The sequence below is a fragment of the Cebus imitator genome, unplaced genomic scaffold (genome assembly GCF_001604975.1).
Source record: "Cebus imitator isolate Cc_AM_T3 unplaced genomic scaffold, Cebus_imitator-1.0 Scaffold398, whole genome shotgun sequence".
Classification (NCBI taxonomy): domain Eukaryota; kingdom Metazoa; phylum Chordata; class Mammalia; order Primates; family Cebidae; genus Cebus; species Cebus imitator.
The window spans coordinates 377,700-396,535 of record NW_016107713.1 but is presented as its reverse complement, the minus strand read 5'-3'; positions in this window follow the sequence as shown (position 1 = coordinate 396,535).

Genomic DNA, 18,836 nt, shown 5'->3' with positions numbered 1-18,836 from the left:
TTGCTTATCAGTTTCAGGAGGTTTGGGGCTGAGACGATGGGGTCTTCTTGATATACAATCATGTCGTCAGCAATAAGAGACAATTTGACTTCCTCCTTTCCAATTTGAACGCCCTTCATTTTTTTTTCTTGCCTGATTGCTCTGGCTAGCACTTCTAGTACTATATTGAATAGGAGTGGTGAGAGAGAGCATCCTTGTCTAGTGCCACATTTCAAGGGTAATGCTTCCAGTTTTTGCCCATTCAGTATGATATTGACTGTTGGTTTGTCGTAAATAACTTTTATTATTTTGTGATACCTTCCATCAATACCTAGCTTATTGAGGGTTTTTAGCATAAAGGGCTGTTGAATTTTGTCAAAGGCCTTCTCTGCATCAATTGAGATAATCATGTGGTTTTTGTCTTTGGTTCTTTTTATGTGGGGAATTACGTTTATAGACTTGCGTATATTGAACCAGCCTTGCATCCCCGGGATGAAGCTACTTGGTCAGGGTGGATAACCTTTTTGATGTGCTGTTGCAATCGGCTTGTCAGTATTTTATTGAAGATCAGTCCCTCAGACCACAGTGCTATCAAGTTAGAACTCAGAATTCAAAAACTATCCCAGAACCGCACAGCTTCATGGAAACTGAACAACTTGCTCTTGAATGTTGACTGGATAAACAATGAAATGAAGACATAAATAAAGATGTTCTTTGAAACCAACGAGAATGAAGACACAACATACCAGAATCTCTGGGACACATTTAAAGCAGTCTCTAGAGGAAAATATATAGCAATAAGTGCCCACATGAGAAGCAAGGAGAGATCAAAAATTGACACCCTATTGTCAAAACTGAAAGAGCTAGAGGAGCAAGATCAAAGAAACTCAAAACCTAGCAGAAGACAGGAAATAACTAAGATCAGAGCAGAACTGAAGGAGATAGAGACACAAAGACTCTTCAAAAAAGTCAGTAAATCCAGGAGCTGGTTTTTCGAAAAGATCAACAAAATAGACAGACCACTAGCCAGATTAATAAAAAAGAAAAGAGAGAATAACAAAATTGATGCAATAAAAAATGATAACGGGGATATCACCAGTTTCTTTTTTAAGATACTCATTGATAACCTAGTTGACTGTGATTAGAAAAACATTTGAGCTGTTGTTGAAAAAGTATGAGCCAGTATTTCACTTTTTAATTTTATGTGAAAGTTACACAGAGAGTAAGTATCATGTTTTATTGAAGAATATTATATTACATATATTTTAGTTTGCTTCCTAAAGTATATGATACAACAATTCTGAAAGAAAAGTATCTAATAATATGATGAAGCAAAAATTTTGAAGTCACAGCTATGAATTCCTAATAAAGAATCTAAACTATAAATGCTACCTCAGATTATAATTATATATTTCTCATTTTAAAATTGCATGTCAATTATTTGCCTCTAGAATAGGTTAGAAAGTCACATTTATAATCAATTTGAAAAAAAGTCCCAAAATTCTTGTTAAGAATTTTGGATAATCTTACATTTCAAAAAATATATCCCAAGAACCTTTTAACTTTTTATGATGAAACCCTTTCCAAGGCTTGTAAATATTAAGAGTAGTCATAGGTAGTTTTGGAAAAATAAATGTGTAATTTGTCAAACTTTATTTATTTAAAATATACTTTTTCAGCACTTATATATAAATACTTAATGAATGAGGCCTGGCAATAGTGGTTTCACAGTCAGAAGTAGTACTAGCACTTTAGCTGGGCCTCCAGAATTTGGCTTAAAAATAAGCCAAAATATTTGCAAAAATAGATGGGAAGTATTCAATGAAATACCAACATGAATTTATATAGAGTGAAACAATTAATGGATAATAAAGATGGACCTAATTATGGATAATAAAGAGGGATATTTGAAGAGAAAGGAAAACTGTAGTACTTTAATACTTGCTTGAGAAGTAGCTCTGACTTTTAAGGAAAGCATAGTATAGTCTTTTCCTTGGAGAGATTGCAGTTAGAAATCCTTTATTTTTATAAGGGAGCCATATATTACAGAGCCAGTGGGTGCACATAGAAAGATCTGTATTTCAATTTATGTGCCCCATAAACAGAACAGACCTTAATTTGAGTATATTTTAAATTGTAGACAAATACCAGATTTTATGTGAGTGTGATAGTTAAAAAAATTGGTGAACACGAGAAATACAAAAACTTACGAAATGCAGACATCAAAAGTAAGCTAAAATATACATTAGCCTTTACAATTTGTGACATACAGAAAAAGAATCTTGGTAATTTCAACTCTTTTTTTTCACTTCTAAAAGGCTTATGTTAACCTTTTTTCCTGTCATATCTAATAGAATATATACATCTGGGTACAATATTGTATTTGTCAGCAAGTCTGTGAAAATGAAACAACACAGAAAGTGACCTTTAGCTTCCACAAGCTGTGTTACACATGTTATAGTTACAAAAACCAAAAAATCCAAGTAGTCTAGAATAAGAAGGAATCAGTAATAAATCTGAACTTTACAATGTTTACAGGCATTTTACAAATGCTTTTTGAGTTTGAAGTTTTGATTTACTGCATATCACAGGATATTGTTTGTGCTCACTCCCTCTTGAGGATCATTTTCAAAAACTCTGTGTCCATATAAAATATTTTGGATTATTGCTTTTAAAAGTAATGTCATGAAAACCGAAACTGTGTCTTTGGTTTGCTTCTCACACAATGGTTTGATTATACTGAATGTGTTTGTTGAGGATTTTCATGGTTGACATTTATGAGAAAATGTATCCTTTGATCTCCAAAAGCCACTCAATATAGCTCCTTCTGTAAGTAATGGGATTTTTCTGAGGTATTTTGTCTCCTTCCTTGCTACCTAGCATTATACAATATTTATTAATTTGGTATTAATAAAGATTACTGAAGTAAGACTACATATGTAGCATCTGGACATGAAAAATTCACTGGGAAATGTAAATGTGTGCACATGGATTATGTATATCCATTTAATATAGTGAACATAATAAAATATATTTCATTGAATGAATTTTTTTGTAATAGCACGTTAAAGTGTAGGTTTAATAGTTGTTATTCACCTGTTATTAAAATATTTCTGTCAGGTGAGGTGGTGAGAACCTATAGTATAGTACAGCTTAGGCAACATAGTGAGACTTCATCTCTTAAAATTAAAAACAAAAGATTTCTGAGTGCAAGTTGTACACTAGACATTGAAAAATGCTATTTAGAAATATTGAGAAGAGAATCATTATTTCTAGTCCAAAATACCATGCAAAATGATTCATTAACAAATATTTCATGAGCTCATTTTACTTCATTTTTTTTTTTACTTTAAGTTCTGGGGTACATGTGCAGATCACATACATGCCATGATGGTTTGCTGCCTCCCTCCCCCAGTCACCTACCTACATTAGATATTTCTCCTAATGTTATCCCTCCACTATCTCCCAACCCCTGCTATCCCTCTCAAAGCCCCTCACCTCTCAACAGACCCCAGTGTATGATGTTCCCCTCCCTGAGTCCATGTGTTTTCGTTTATCAACAGCCACTTATAGGTGACAGCATACAGCGTTTGGTTTTCTGTTCTTGTGTCAGTTTGCTGAGAATGATGGTTTCCAGCTTCATCCATGTCCCTACAAAGGACATGAACTCATCCTTTTTTATGGCTGCATAGTATACTATGGTATATATGTGCCACATTTTCTTTATCCAGTCTATCTATATCTATATTGGCATTTGAGTTGGTTGCAAGTCTTTGCTATTGTAAACAGTACCTCAGTGGACATATGTATGCATGTGTCTTTATAATAGGTCGATTTATAATCTTTTGTGTATATACCAAGTAATGGGATTGCTGGGTCAAATGGTATTTCTATTTCTAGATCTTTGAGGATCATAGAGATACAGAAAAGGTTTTTATTTTATTTATTTATTTATTTTTATTGTGCTTTAGGTTCTGGGGTACATGTGCAGATCATGCAGGATTGTTGCATAGGTACATACATGGCAATGTGGTTTGCTGCCTCCATCCCCCCATCACCAATATGTGGGATTTCTCATTGTGTTTTCTCTCCCCAACCTCCCTATCCCCCTCTACCCCTCCCCTAGTCCCCCACAACAGACCCCAGTGTGTAATGCTCCGCTCCCTGTGTCCATGTGTTCTCATTGTTCAACACCCACCTATGAGTGAGAACATGCGGTGTTTGATTTTCTTTTCTTGTGTCAGTTTGCTGAGAATGATGGTTTCCAGATTCATCCATGTTCCCACAAAGGACACAAATTCATAGTTTTTTTATGGTTGCATAATATTCCATGGTGAATATATGCCACATTTTCCCTGTCTAGTCTATCATCAATGGGCATTTGGGCTGGTTCCATGTATTTGCTATTGTAAACAGCGCGGCAATGAACATACTTGTGCATGTGTCTTTATAATAGAATAATTTATAATCCTTTGGATATATACCCAGTAATGGGATTGCTGAGTCAAATGGAATTTCTATTTCTAGGTCCTTAAGGAATCGCCACACTGTCTTCCACAATGGTTTAACTAATTTACCCTCACACCATCAGTGTAAAAGTGTTCCTATTTCTCCACATCCTCTCCAGTGTCTGTTGTCTCCAGATTTTTTAATGATCGCCATTCTAACTGGCGTGAGATGGTATCTCAATGTTGTTTTGATTTGCATTTCTCTAATGACCAGTGATGATGAGCATATTTTCATACGTTTTTTGGTCTCATATATGTATTCTTTGAAAAAGTGTCTGTTCATGTCCTTCCCCCACTTTTGAATAGGTTTGTTTGTTTTCTTCTTGTAAATCTGTTTTCATTCTTTATAGATTCTGGTTATTCGCCCTTTGTCAGATGGGTAGATTGCAAAATTTATTTCCCATTGTGCTGGTTGCCAGTTCAACTCTAATGATTGTTTCTTTTGCTGTACAGAAGCTCTGGAGTTTAATTAGATCCCGTTTGTCTATTTTGGCTTTTGTTGCCAATGCTTTTGGTGTTTTAGTCATGAAGTCCTTGCCTATGCCTATGTCCTGAATGGTTTTGTCTAGGGAAATCCCTAGAAGAAAAGTGTGTGTGTGTGTGTGTGTGTGTGTGTGTGTGTGTGTGTGTATGGGTGGGTGTGTGTGTGTGTGTGCCATGTCTCAGATCCGAGCAGCAAAGTTTTAAAACTAGTTCAGAGAGCACCAGTATGACCTCAACAGATTTTACCTATTTTTATCATCATGCATAAACATAGCACAATTATCACAGTTAAGAAATTAACTTTGGTACAATACCATTAACTAAAGACTTTATTTCAATTTTACCAGTTTCTCCACTATATATCTTTTTCTCTGTCCTAAGATTTAATACAGAACGGCACATTGCATACAGTTATGTCTCCTTAGTCTTCTCAAATTGGTGACAATTCCTCAGTCTTTCCTTGTTTTTTATGACCTTAAGATTTCGAAGACCAGTTGTTTTTCAGAATGCCTCTCAATTGGGTTTGTGTTGTTTACTCATGATATTTGGGAGTGGTTTTTTTTTTTTTTGCCAAGAGCATCAAAGAAATTATGTGCCATTTCAGTGCATCCTAACCACAAGATCTGTATGCCACAGTACTGATCATGCTAACCTTTATATTTTGGTTAGGGTAATGTCTCAGGTTTCTCTACTGTATGAGGAGTTTTTTAAACCAGTGATAGTCCTTGTCCCCAATGCTCCTGTTGTCTGAAAGAAGAATCTATAAATGTAATACATCATGCAGTAGATAGAAATATGGCTATTGTTGAAGCACTTAGGAAAACCTAACAACGCACTAGAATCAGGCACTTTTTTAATGGAGGATATGATATGTAAGCTAAGACCTGAAGAAAGAGTAGGAACTATCCAACTGAAGTAGCACAGCAGAAAGATAGAAACTAAGTGCCAACCATAGCAACCAGGACTTGTAAAGTCACGGATGTGTTGGAGAACTGTAAGCAGTGAAAGATGCCAAAGATATAAATTACTTCATGGTGAATCTAGGTTATTTGGCTGAAGAAGTTGTCAAGAGCCAAATGCTGAGTGTATTATATGCTTTTTTAAGAATTTGGACAATATCTTATAGACTTCTTATTTTCAGCAAAGCAAAATCTAAATTTTAAGATAATGATTGTCTTCCTTGAAAAATGTTATCTCAAGCTTCTTTTCATTCTCATCTTCTGCTAAACCCCTCCATGCATGTTATATTTCACTGTTGTGGGTGCTGGTATTTCCTGCACTCAAACCTGCTATATGTTTTAAGGCTTCTGTACTATTAATGTGTATTGTGGTTTTACTATTTTCTGTGACAAAATTATCCTTATTTAATAAAGTATAGAACAAATATCAACTTCTCCATGAGAAAACTCCTTTTTTGGAATATATTATAGTGTTTCCATCATATTAGTATTAGAACATTCATTGCAGTATGTTATTTGAATATGTTTATGTCTATCTAACAGAATATAAATGATGTGAGTATAGGAATAACATCCTCATTCTTTCTATTTCCATTTTCTGTATCAATGTTTGGCTTATGGTCAGAGTTCAATAATTAACTGGTGAATTAATGAATACTTTTTAAAAATAAACAAATAATGTAATCATACATGGAAAACTCCAATTGAACCAGTTGTGTTTTGTCATTATTCTGAGTTGGTAAATGAATCAAGTTCAAGAGCATTATTCATGTTATTACTGCAGTAAGAATCAGCATAAAGAGAGAAATTAATGTGTCTTCTAATTTCCTGTTATAAATATTCAGTGACACTTGGTGAGATTGCAAATGCTGTTTAGTTGACTTCATAGTTTAAACATTAAAATCAAACTTTATAATTACAATAAAATAAATATGCAGTAAGTTATTACTGAGGTTGCTACATAAAGACAAAAATGCAAAACTATTTTATAGATTTTCTTATTTGTTTCCTGTATTTTAACATAATAATCACTATTAAAATTAAGGATATAAACTTTTTCAATTGATGAGTGACATAATTCATCTCATACCAAACCTGAAGCGGAATAAATATTATTTGGAGGATATGTCTATATGTACACACAGTAGTTCATTAATAGTAAAATAATATTGATCTAATTAGATGTTTCAGTGAAGTGCCTACTTTGGTCAGTTTCTGAAAATTTCCCTTGGAGTTAAAAAAACCACTTAGCTCAATTTGTCACTGTATTTTTTTTGTTTTTTTGCAGAATCAAATTTGAATTAATGTCAATGAATTTCTCAAAAAGCCTTATCTCGTCCTATGTGGGATAAATGAAATCAGAAAGAAATTGGGCCAGTTGTCCAAAGTCACTACAAAGTCAATGATGCTTCTTTCATAAGATATAGGTGCACATGTTTTACACAGAAGTGTGGCAGCCTGAGAAATTAACTGCATGTATTTTAGCAACATGTTTAAAATTTTACTTCCCATTGATTTTTCTTGCAGGGAAATTGGAGTATTGCTAATGATATTGAAAGAATTAGGGTCAAGAAATAAACAGTTGTTGTGGCATCATTACTTACATTAAAACAACTAGTGAGTAAGACAAGCCAATCACGGAGGGGTGAGGGGATGGCAGGAGCAAAAAGAGATAGATACAATAAACACAGGAGAATCATTATACACTCAGATAATGATCTGTCATCATTTCAAATGGCACAAACAAAACATTCTTAGATTAGCAGAATCAAAGAGAGAGGTTAATGAAATAAGATAGTTATCATAGAGCAAAGATACTGAAAAGTAAAGGGAAAATAGTGTCAAGTAAAACATGAAATCTTGCACAGAAACTATGTAAAAGACAGCAGAAGTTACTGAGCTATTTATCATCTTGGAGCTCTTAAACAGAGGATGAATGTTTGCACTTACCCTCTAGAGCAAGAAAAATTTCATCCGCATGCAGCTGGTGCGACAACGAAGCCTTGGTAACCAAGTTCTAAATAATGGAAAAGAAAACAAAATAAAAAAATAAGTGATGGTATATCCTTAGGGGAAAAAATAAAACCCTGAGTTGAAGTCACAATGCAGAATAAAAAAGGAGCAGACTTGCTAAGGTTATGGCTTCTTCTAGATTGTGTACTGTGATGAACATAAAAAGTGCTTTATGATAGGTTTGACTGCTCTTTTAGAGACAGTGTTCAAGAAGCACAACTAAAAAAGAAAGAAAAATAATTCAAGCTTTTCAAAAGAGAATTTAGTTGCAGGGGAAAAAGGTTTTATAGTGCCTTCCCATAGAAAATGAAACTGCATGAGAATTTTCTGAGACATACTTGAATGAGTGGTGAACAGCTAGGAAGGGAACACAGAGCATAATGGTGGTGATAGAAGATCTTTGGTATTAAGTTGCAGGTATAGAAGTGTGTAAAGTTTTCCCCATGCTAGATTTCTTCTAAAGTATGACCATTTCTGCCAAATAATCTATTTCAGGCTCAGTTTATAAACTGCTTTCTCAGGGCACGCACTTTCGATGAGAGAGGCCATTTGGTCACTATTTCTTAAAAGGTAATGCCAAACTGTGTCAAAGTAGCGTAGAATATATAAAGGCTTTAAAACTATCATTGTGCTTGAAACTGTATACTAGAATTATCAATGTCTTACAGAGGAAGTTCTTATATATGATGTACTAAAAATACATCATTTTTGACTACCCGAAGGTAGAAACAAGAAAGGAATAATTTTGCAATTTAACTTGAATGCTCTATGCTGCAAGGTTTGAAATTGGATGAAAGATGTTAAAATATAAGCAGAATATTGTATTTTTTTCAAAATAGTAAAAATAGGACATGTATAGAAGAAGGAAATACATTTGTACAACATTTTCATATAAACACATAGAAATAATGAGGTATTTTAAAGTAAAATTATGGTAGTTTGACATCTCAGGTTTCAAAGAGCTAGCTTCCTGACATTCTTGACTATTATCATTATTTGGTGGAAAAATTATAACAGGTAATTCCAAATTTGACTAATATTCAATAAAAGAAAGCAACTGCTTTTTCAACCTTCATATTTTTTTGGTTATTCTCTGGTAAGCTCTTCTAGCCATATCTGCATTCCAGTATTAGTCTTTGCATCTTAACGTATGGTTAAGTTTGGTGTTGTCACTTCTAGGATTATTTGTATTGAGCCTTATCTGCACTTAAGAAATAAAAGAAAGTTGTCTTATGAGAAACTGATTTTAGGAATCTATCAACTTTGAGAATATGAGGCCTATATAAGGCAGTCTAGGCAGTCAGAATTCTTGAAATTCCCAAGGAAAGAGATGAGATTAAATGTAGTGAGCATTCTTGCACATGTGTGACTGTTGTGGAAGAGAGATAAGGAAGAGAAATAAATGAAGAGAGAAAGAGAGAGAAGAGAGAGCACGAGAGCCCACAATATATGATTTCCACTCAATTTTTCCTTTAATGGAGGACCTTCCCAAATGTAGGCTTCTGTCTTTATCTGTTTTCTGTCAATTGGGCAATTTATAAAGGCTATAAGTTTAGTCTTGAGTGTTTAGTTTCTAGTGTGTGGCCTCTTGCATTGATAAAGAATCTCTGCAGAGCTCTCCTACTCCAGAAAAATATATCTTCTCACCCACAGCAACTAAGGGTTTGAGGCAATGGCTGTTTTCCTAACAAAGTTGCTTAGTTTGGCATATTTTCTCTAAGCATCCAAAGGCTGGAAGAGTAGTTGTCTGGATGAGCAATGTGGTCATGGGTGGGATTCCTTTTGGCAACTGGAATTAAAGGGTCTTAAAACTCAGACAGTTTCAAGGACTTCCATCATAGACTGAAAATCCAGTGAAACTGTAGTGAAATCTTCAACTGTGTCCAAGAATGACTGTGAGATCTGAGAGTGTATCTACTTCTCACTGGAGAGCTCAACCTCTTTTAAAAAAAGCCCATCTTGGTCCAGACCTTCAGTCACAGTTCACTCATGGTGGTGGAAACTTACAGGGCCCCAAGCAGAAGCCAAGTGCTCCATCTGTCTGGATTACCTGAGAGGCCCCATTACTGTTGAGCGTGGACATAAATTCGTTACTCCTGCATCTAAGTCTTGGGAGGATCTATAGGAAAGATTCCCCTGCCCTGTCTGTCATCACCAATGCCAAGAGGGACACTTCAGAAGAAACACTCAGCTTGGAAACATCATTTAAATTACCAAGCTACTCTACATCACCAGGAGCCATAGAGTCCGCTTGTGCAAAAAGCACAGCCAGGTCCTGATCATATTCTGTGAGGAGGAGTTAGTGGTACTGTGTCTCCTGTGCAGCCAGCCCCCTGACCACCGAGGTTACCACATGAGGCCCATAGAGAAGGCTGCCTCATCACAGGAAAAGGCTATGCAGTTACATCCATCCCTTGACAAAGCAGTTAGAAGAACTTCAAACATTGATTAACATTCCAAGCAAAAGACTCTTAGGACTGAGAGAAAGTGAAAAACCTAATGCAAGAATTATCCTCTGATTTTGAGCACTTGAAGCAGTTTTTAGGCTGTGAGCAACATGCAGCTCTCTCCAGGTTAGCTGAAGAAGAGGAGAGTCAACAGAACCTCAGCACAAACATAACAGCATTTTCAACCTACATTTCCACACGTAAAAGTCAAATAAGCAAGATAGAGCTCAGTGTGTTGTCTGAAGTAATATTTTTATCACAAATTAAAATTTTCTACAAGTTTGAAAGTAAGAATGCCCCATCCATCTTTGCAGTTTATTTAAGGAGTGGTAACTGCAATTTCCTCCCACATATTCTGCTCTGCAGAGAGTTATAAAGAAATTTAAGATACATATAATTCTAAACCCTGGAACAGCATATCCTAATCTGTGGTTTAACCAAAGGTTATAACCTGTTCCCTGCCTAGTAGATAGTTTTGTATGTGTCAGGAATAGCACAATTCAACGTTTATATAGAGGAGGCAAAGTTGACCAGTTCTGCTTTGGTTAAAGTTTGGCAGGAGAGCAAAATTCATCTGTGCTTCCTGCCATATAGAAAAAATAACCCTCATATTCAGCAATGTGCCAAAGTCCATACACTTGGACTTTGCATTTAATGATTAAAGAAAATGTGTGAGATTTAATGTATTTAATGATTAAAGAAAATGTGTGAGATTTTACAAAAGAAAACAAAAGATTCTGCCGGGCTCGGTAGCTCACGTCTGTAATCCCAGCACTTTGCGGGGCAGAGGCGGGCAGATCACTTGAGGTTGATTAGGTTGAGACCAGCCTAATCAACATGGAGAGACCCTGTCTCTACTAAAAATACAAAATTAGCTGGTTATGGTGGTGCCTGCCTGTAATTCCAGCTACTTGAGAGGCTGAGGCAGAAGAATCACTTGAACCCGGGAGGCAGAAGTTGCAGTGAGCCAGGATTGTGCCATTGCACTCCACAATCAAACCTGTTGTCCTGGATTTTCCAAATTTTCATTCTGTCAGGACTTTCTGGGAAGTAGAAGTGGGAGAAAGTCTAAATGGGCTATTGACATTCTCAAGGATTATTTTCCCACAAAGGTGGGGAGACCACCATCAGTCCAACAGGGGTGCTGGCGGACTCAGCTGCAGGAAGATGGCTGTCATGCACCATGAGCTAGTCCAACTCCTCTATTGTTAGTCATGAAAGCCAGAGGCATTGGCTTTTTCCCGGACTATGAATAGGGTGAGATCTCATTCTATAACACGGCTGAGAAATCTCACAGTTATACTTTCACTGATACTTTTATTGGACCTGTTCCATCTTATTTCCATGTAAGACTTGATTCAAAACCTCTCAGAGCCTATACGGGAACAGTTTGTCAATGAAACCGCCTGGAGGACTGAACCATTAGCTTACAAAAATGAAAGAGTGGTGGCTATTGTATTAATATAACTACAGTTTTAATCCCCTCCCCATTTTTTCTTTCACAGTTTCACCATCTCTAGGAAGAAAGTTTTTTATTCCAACAACTATCTATGAAACAGTGCTAATGTCTCTCTCCCAGGGATGTTGTGGGGGTTATCTAATCAAATGTATGGACTTTGGCACATTGCTGAGTATGAGGGTGATTGTTTCTGTATGCCAGAAAGCACAGATGAATTTTGCACTCCTGCCAAACTTTAACCAAAGCAGAACTGGTCAACTTTGCCTCCTCTATATAAAGGTTGAATTGTGCTATTCCTGACACATACAAAACTGTCTACTAGGCAGGGAACAGGTTATAACCCTTGGTTAAACCACAGGGCACAATTGAAAGTGGGGGAATGTGGACCACATAGAAAGGGTAAACATTTTTAGCCTTTAATATATCAGGCTTTGACAAATTTGTTTTCTGTTATCCCCAGAAGCCACCGACTGGTGGCACTCACCACATTAGTTTTCTTAGAAACCTGCTCCACGTAATTTTTATTTCAGCCTATATTCTTTGCTACTGTGCATAGAATTTTATAACACGGCGACTTGTTAGGAAACCGAAGAGAATTGGAAAGTCCTAATAATGAGCGTTACAGTTAGATACTAGGTCAGAGACCAAAAGAGACTGGGTAGTCACAATTATTTGGGCCTGATGGTATACCGATCTTTTATTCAGAATTTTCTTACAGACATAGCTAACATTTATTGAGCTCCAAATATGTCCCAGGAGTTGCAGTATTTTCAAAACAACTATGAGATGTAGGAAATAGGCAGTTAAAAATTGAGCTTAAAATTGAGAAAGCAGTTTTAGGCAATGACCTTTGTTGAGCCATCTTGGCCAGTTATAAGGAGATGTCTAAAGATGACTTCAGTCACTGATAAACCAGTACTCTTAAACAATTTGTCAATAGAGTGCTTTATTCATAAAGGAGAAGTAGTGAGATATTATTTTTTCCCTCTGTCTATTAAAAAAAGAGATGTCCCCAGGTACATTTTTAAACTCTTAATATTAGACATTAACTTAACCAGAGGATCTGTGTTTATATCTAGGTTCTGCTAATTTCTGGTAGTGGGCTTAAACTCATTTGCAAAAGGGGGTAATACTTATTTTGCAAGAAAATTATAAAAATGAAATTATACGTGTATATATGCACCAAAATTAACATATATATTTTTTCCTACTTTATTTGTTTTTATTTAAAAAAATTTTTTTTCAGAGATGGAGGTCCTACTCTCTTGCCTTGGCTGAAGTGCAGGAGCACAGTCACAGCTCACTGTGGCCTCCAACTCTTGAACTCAAGAGATTCTTTCACCTCAGCCTCCTCAGTGGCTGGGACTGCAGGCATGCGCTACCATAGACAAATAATTTTTGCATTTTTTAATGGATATGGGATCTTACTACTTTGACCGGGTTAGTCTCAAACCTCTGGTCTCAAGCAATCTGCCTACCTCAGCCTCAGGAGTGTTTCTCTTTGTGCTTGTCATGTTACCAGTCTTCCTAAATGTCACCATCATCGTCCCAGTTACTCAAGGTAGTAGATTCGTAATTGCCATAGATTATTTTCTTTTCAAATTGCCCTTATATTAATTATTTGTTCAAAGTACTCAGTCAACCTACTATATATTTTTTCAGGTCTGTTCCTTCTTTCTTTTTTTTTAATTTTTTTATATATTTTTTAGGGCTAGTCAAGTGAAGCAGTGGGAATGGAGAAGGAACAAAGAAATCTGTAACTGGTTGTGATCAATTAGTTGTAAACACCACTGCACTCGGACCAGCCTGTTCCTTCTTTCAATTTATGCAGCTACACTTTTCAGGTCTTAATTATTTACTTACATTACCCTCATTAACTTTAAGTGATTTCATGTGTTTAGTTCTTTTGTGTCCTCCTGGACTCCATCCTGCCACACTCTGCACAACCATCTTTATTTACACACAATGTGAATCATGTTTTATCCTTTTCTAGATTTTCTCCAGTAGCTCCCTCTTGTCTTCATGAATATGAAATCCTTCTGTTTTAACAAGACACTATTCAACAGCTTCGTCAGTCAGAATCTAGCAAGGTAACAGTGATAGGTTAACATAATTATGAGCTCCGGTGAACATTGAACAGTGTGCCTTAAAGTTTCTAAAGATGGTATTTAAAATACGATGCATTGTAATTGTAAATAGTGTCTCAATGAACATACATGTGCATGTGTCTTTATAATAGAACTATTTACAATCCTTTGGGCATATACCCAGTAATGGGATTACTGGAACTAACCCAAATGTCCATCAATGATAGATTGGACAAAGAAAATGTGGCACATATACACCATGGAATACTATGCAGCCATAAAAAAACGATGAGTTCATGTTCTTTGTAGGGACATGGATGAATCTGGAAACCATCATTCTCAGCAAACTGGCACAAGAACAGAAAACCAAACACCGCATGTTCTTGCTCATAGGCAGGTGTCGAACAATGAGAACACATAAGCACAGGGAGGGGAACATCACATATTGGGGTCTGCTGGGGGGGTGCTAAGGGAGGGACAGCAGGGGGTGAGGAGGTTAGGGAGGGATAGCATGGGGAGAAATGCCAGATATAGGTGATGGGGGGATGGAGGCAGCAAACCACCTTGCCATGTATGTACCTATGCAACAATCCTGCATGATCTGCACATGTACCCCAGAACCTAAAGCACAATAATACAATAAAATATATACACATATGTATATGTGTGTATATATATATATACATGTATTTAGTGCATTATGGACAAGGGCATAGGTTTTCTACATGTAGAGAGCATATTCCCCTGACTGTCACTATAGGTCACTTGAGTCTAGTGACAGGGAAATATGACTGAAAATATCAGAAGTTTGTAGCTTTCAAGACACGCATCATGCATTAATTCTACAATCCTTTTTATTACTCCGATTTATAAAACATCAACACTCTGTTTACCATTGCATAAGAACTAATTACTATAAAACTCAGCCACAGACCTTTGCATCTTTTCTGCCACATCAGCATTAATCTGAAAGATTTCTCTCCTGAGTGTGGCACGGTTTGTTTTCTTAGTTACTAAAGTTTTATCTCATTTGACTCTATAATTGGAATGCTTTTGACATTCACTTGTATACCTTTTATGTAAATGGATTTGTTAGGGTCCTTTGGGTATTCCGTTTCTTTGTGAAGCATGCACACCTCACAGTTTCTCGGATATTTTTTATATGATCTGAAATGGACTCATTGATTACATAATCTCGCTATCAGAATCAGTCATGTAAATGTATATTTGTAACTTATACATATATAAAACTTAAAATAATGATAATGTCTCATTTTCTAAGAGAGCAAGTCAATATTCAAAGTAGATAGGTAGCAGCACTTAAACATTATGTCAAGGTGGACATGTACATGTAATACCATTAAGTATGAATAAATATCTTAGTAGTTTGACCTACATGGGTCTTCAGGACAGTCTAATTGATCAGGGTCTTTGCCACTAAAATAAGTTGGCAGCCTGTGAGATTAAACTTGAGATACATGTAGAGAAGACACTAGGTCTAATGAAGAGAGTCTTGAAGGAAATCTCCATTGGAAATTCACAGCTCTTCTTCAGGATATTCAGGAACTAATATCTCCAAGATATTAGTTCACACATCTAAAACCTTGAATAAAGAGTCTATGTAAGCTATGAGAAAAAACTTTCAATAATCCCAAAAGTATACCTCTTCCTTCTAGTCTTTTCCAAAGAGTTCTGCAGCCATTTTAACATTTGCAACAAATGTTCCACTCTGGTGGGGGTTACTGATAATGAGGGAGGCCTATGTATGTGCCAGGGAAGGGATCATACAATGAGGTAGCTCTGTACCTTTCTCTTAATTTTGGTGTGAACCTAAAATTGCTCTAAAACAATCTTAAATAATATATGTGCCAATGCCTATCACCTGTATATACAAATATAAACATTTGAAAAAGTAACCACAGTTAAATAATACTTTCATAACTTTGCCACAGAGCTACAACATTTATCTCTCACTCAGTGCCATAATATGTCTGGAAAAACTCTGATGATCTCACCATATCAGATACATTATGGTAGTGCAAAAAATATATGACATCATAATGTTTGGTCCTGGAGAGAAAGAAGTGTTGTATTCCATAACTATTATAAGGACTGATAAAGCGTACACGAAAGTCACAAGATAAGAAGGGATATGGAATCATATTTGGATGGTATTTTACCCAAATTCTCCTTTTTTGATTACCTTTACCTCTCTTTGGCATCTTCTCCTCTACCCTGGCTTTCCTATGCTAGATTTTAAAGGAGCTATAAATGATTCACAGAAGGCAATTAACTCTTCACTGAGCTAAAATATCTGATAAATCCAAATGCAGAACTTAGATAAATATTTATGGGAGCAAGTGGTTTAGGTAAGAGATGTAAAAATGTCCTTCTGCTTATCTCAAATTTAAATAGTAAACTTTTGATTATGTTTTGTATGGGACTAGGCTTAAAAAAACCTCACTATCTCAAGAGAATGAAAAGACAAACAACACTGTTATCCAAAATATACAAAAGACTCAAAACTCAATAATATGAAAAAAAGCCCCATTTAATAAATGGGTCAAACACTTCAATAGATACCTTACCAAAGAAGATATACAGGTGACAAATAAGCATATGAAAATGTGTTTCATATCATACACAATCAGGGAAGTGCAAACTAAAACAACAATGAGCTACCACTACCCAGTTTTCAGAATGGTCACGGTTCAGAGAACTGACAACACCAAATGCTGATTAGGATGTGGAATACAGAAACTCTCATTTATTGCTGGAGGGAGTGCAAAACGGCACGGTTACTGTGGAAGATAATTTGGTTGTTTCTTATAAAACAAAACATACCACACAATCCTTTAATCATACTTCCTGGTATTTAGCAAAAGGAATTGAAAATATATGTCCACATGAAAACCTGCACAGGGATGATGTTTATAGCAGTTTTATAACTGCCAAAACTTGGAAGCAACCAAGATATCCTTCAGGAGGTTAATGGATGAATAAACTGCGGTGTATCCAGATAGTAGAATGTTATTTACCACTAAAAAGGAATGTACTATCCAGCCATGAAAAGACATGGGGGAAAGTTAAATTCTTATTACTATGTGAAAGAAGTCAATTGAAAGGCTATAAACTATTCGATTTCGACTATATGATACTTTGGAACAGGCAAAAGTATGGAAACAGTGAAAAAAATCAGTTGTTGCCCGTGGTGGATATAATGGTACATGCAGGGTGGATACATGTCATTATATATTTGACAAAACCCAAGAATATAGAACAACAAGAGTGAGCCCTAATGTAAACTATGAGCTTTGGGTGATGATGATGTGTCAATGTGGGTTCATCAGTTGCAACAAATGTACCACCTTGGTGGGGGATATTGATAACAGAGGCTATGCATGTGTGGGGGAAGGGATCAGTGAGATATCTGTACCTTTCTCTTAATTTTGCTGTGAAACTAAAATTGCTCTAAAAAAATCTTAAATACGTACCAATGCCTATCACATGTACACACAAATATAAAGAGCTGAAAAAAATTACCACAGTCAAAGAATAGTGAGATTTCTTACCCTTCTGAAGTTGAGAAATATAAAATTGGAAGAAAAATAACCACATATAGGCAAATTACCCTTTTAAAAAATGGGAACCTACCTATTACTAATCATGATCTAATCAATGTCCTCTGAACATAAGCAATTCTATTAATCATTTCTCTTCACTGGGGACTGGTATAAAAATATAAGGAGAAGGGAGCCAAATTTTATATCTAATACAAATATATATATAACATGACACAGATAATGAAGTAGAAAGTATTTAATGTGTATACATTTTTTTTAAAGCTTCACATTGGGGAATACAGTTTCATGGCAGAATATGTGCTTACTTTAATTCTTGCTATGATTTAGTTGTTGGAAAATATCCTGAGTAATTTTTTACTAGGGACAATTAATTTTTATCCAGCATTTATCTCTTTCTGTCTGGCTTTCCTTATAAAAACTGAGATTTAGTTATTTTTTCTCCATTTTATAAATAAAGATAGTGAACTAGAGCAATATTAGATAACACATCAAGGGATCAGAGCTGTTTTCTGACTTGGGAAAAAAAAGGAAATATAAATGTAATCAGCACTTGAATGGTTTGGATATTTGTTTCTACTAAATCTCATGTTGAAATTTGATCCCAGTTTTAGAGGTGGGGCCTAGTAGGAGGTATTTGGGTCATGGATATGGATCCATCATGAATAGATTAATGCCTTTCCTGGTGGTGGAGGCAGGGAGCATGGTACAGGGTTGACTGAGTTCTTGCTTTGTTAGTTCCTACCAAAACTGATTGACAAAAATGACCTGACACCTCTCTGTTGTCTCTCTCTCTCACCATATGATCTGTGCATGCCTGTTCCCATCTGCTTACACCACTAATGGAAACAGCCTAAGGTCCTCACTGGAAGCAGGGCTGGCACCATGTTTATTATGCAGCCTGCAGAACTGTGGGTCAAATAAATTTCTTTTCTGTATAATTTGTCCAGCCTCAGGTATTCCTTTAGAGCAACATAAACAAAGGCCGTACTTAACATACTCTATCATATGACAATTAGATGGTCAAAATATGTATACTCCCAGCAGCTATGTTCTTAGCTGCCTGAGAGATTGGGAGTGTTAGAATGATTTACTAAGTAAGACAGGGACTGTAAATGGGTATTGTTATTTGGATGAGAATCCAAGGTGCTATCTATTATTTTAAGGTTAAATAAATCATAGCAACATGCAATTTTCTTAATTGATTTATGTGAATTTCTATATGCAGCTTCTTTATATAATTTACGTGCATTTAGATTTGCTTTATTTATATATACAGCTATAGCTTTGAAGAACCAGAAGAAAAATGTCACATTTTCT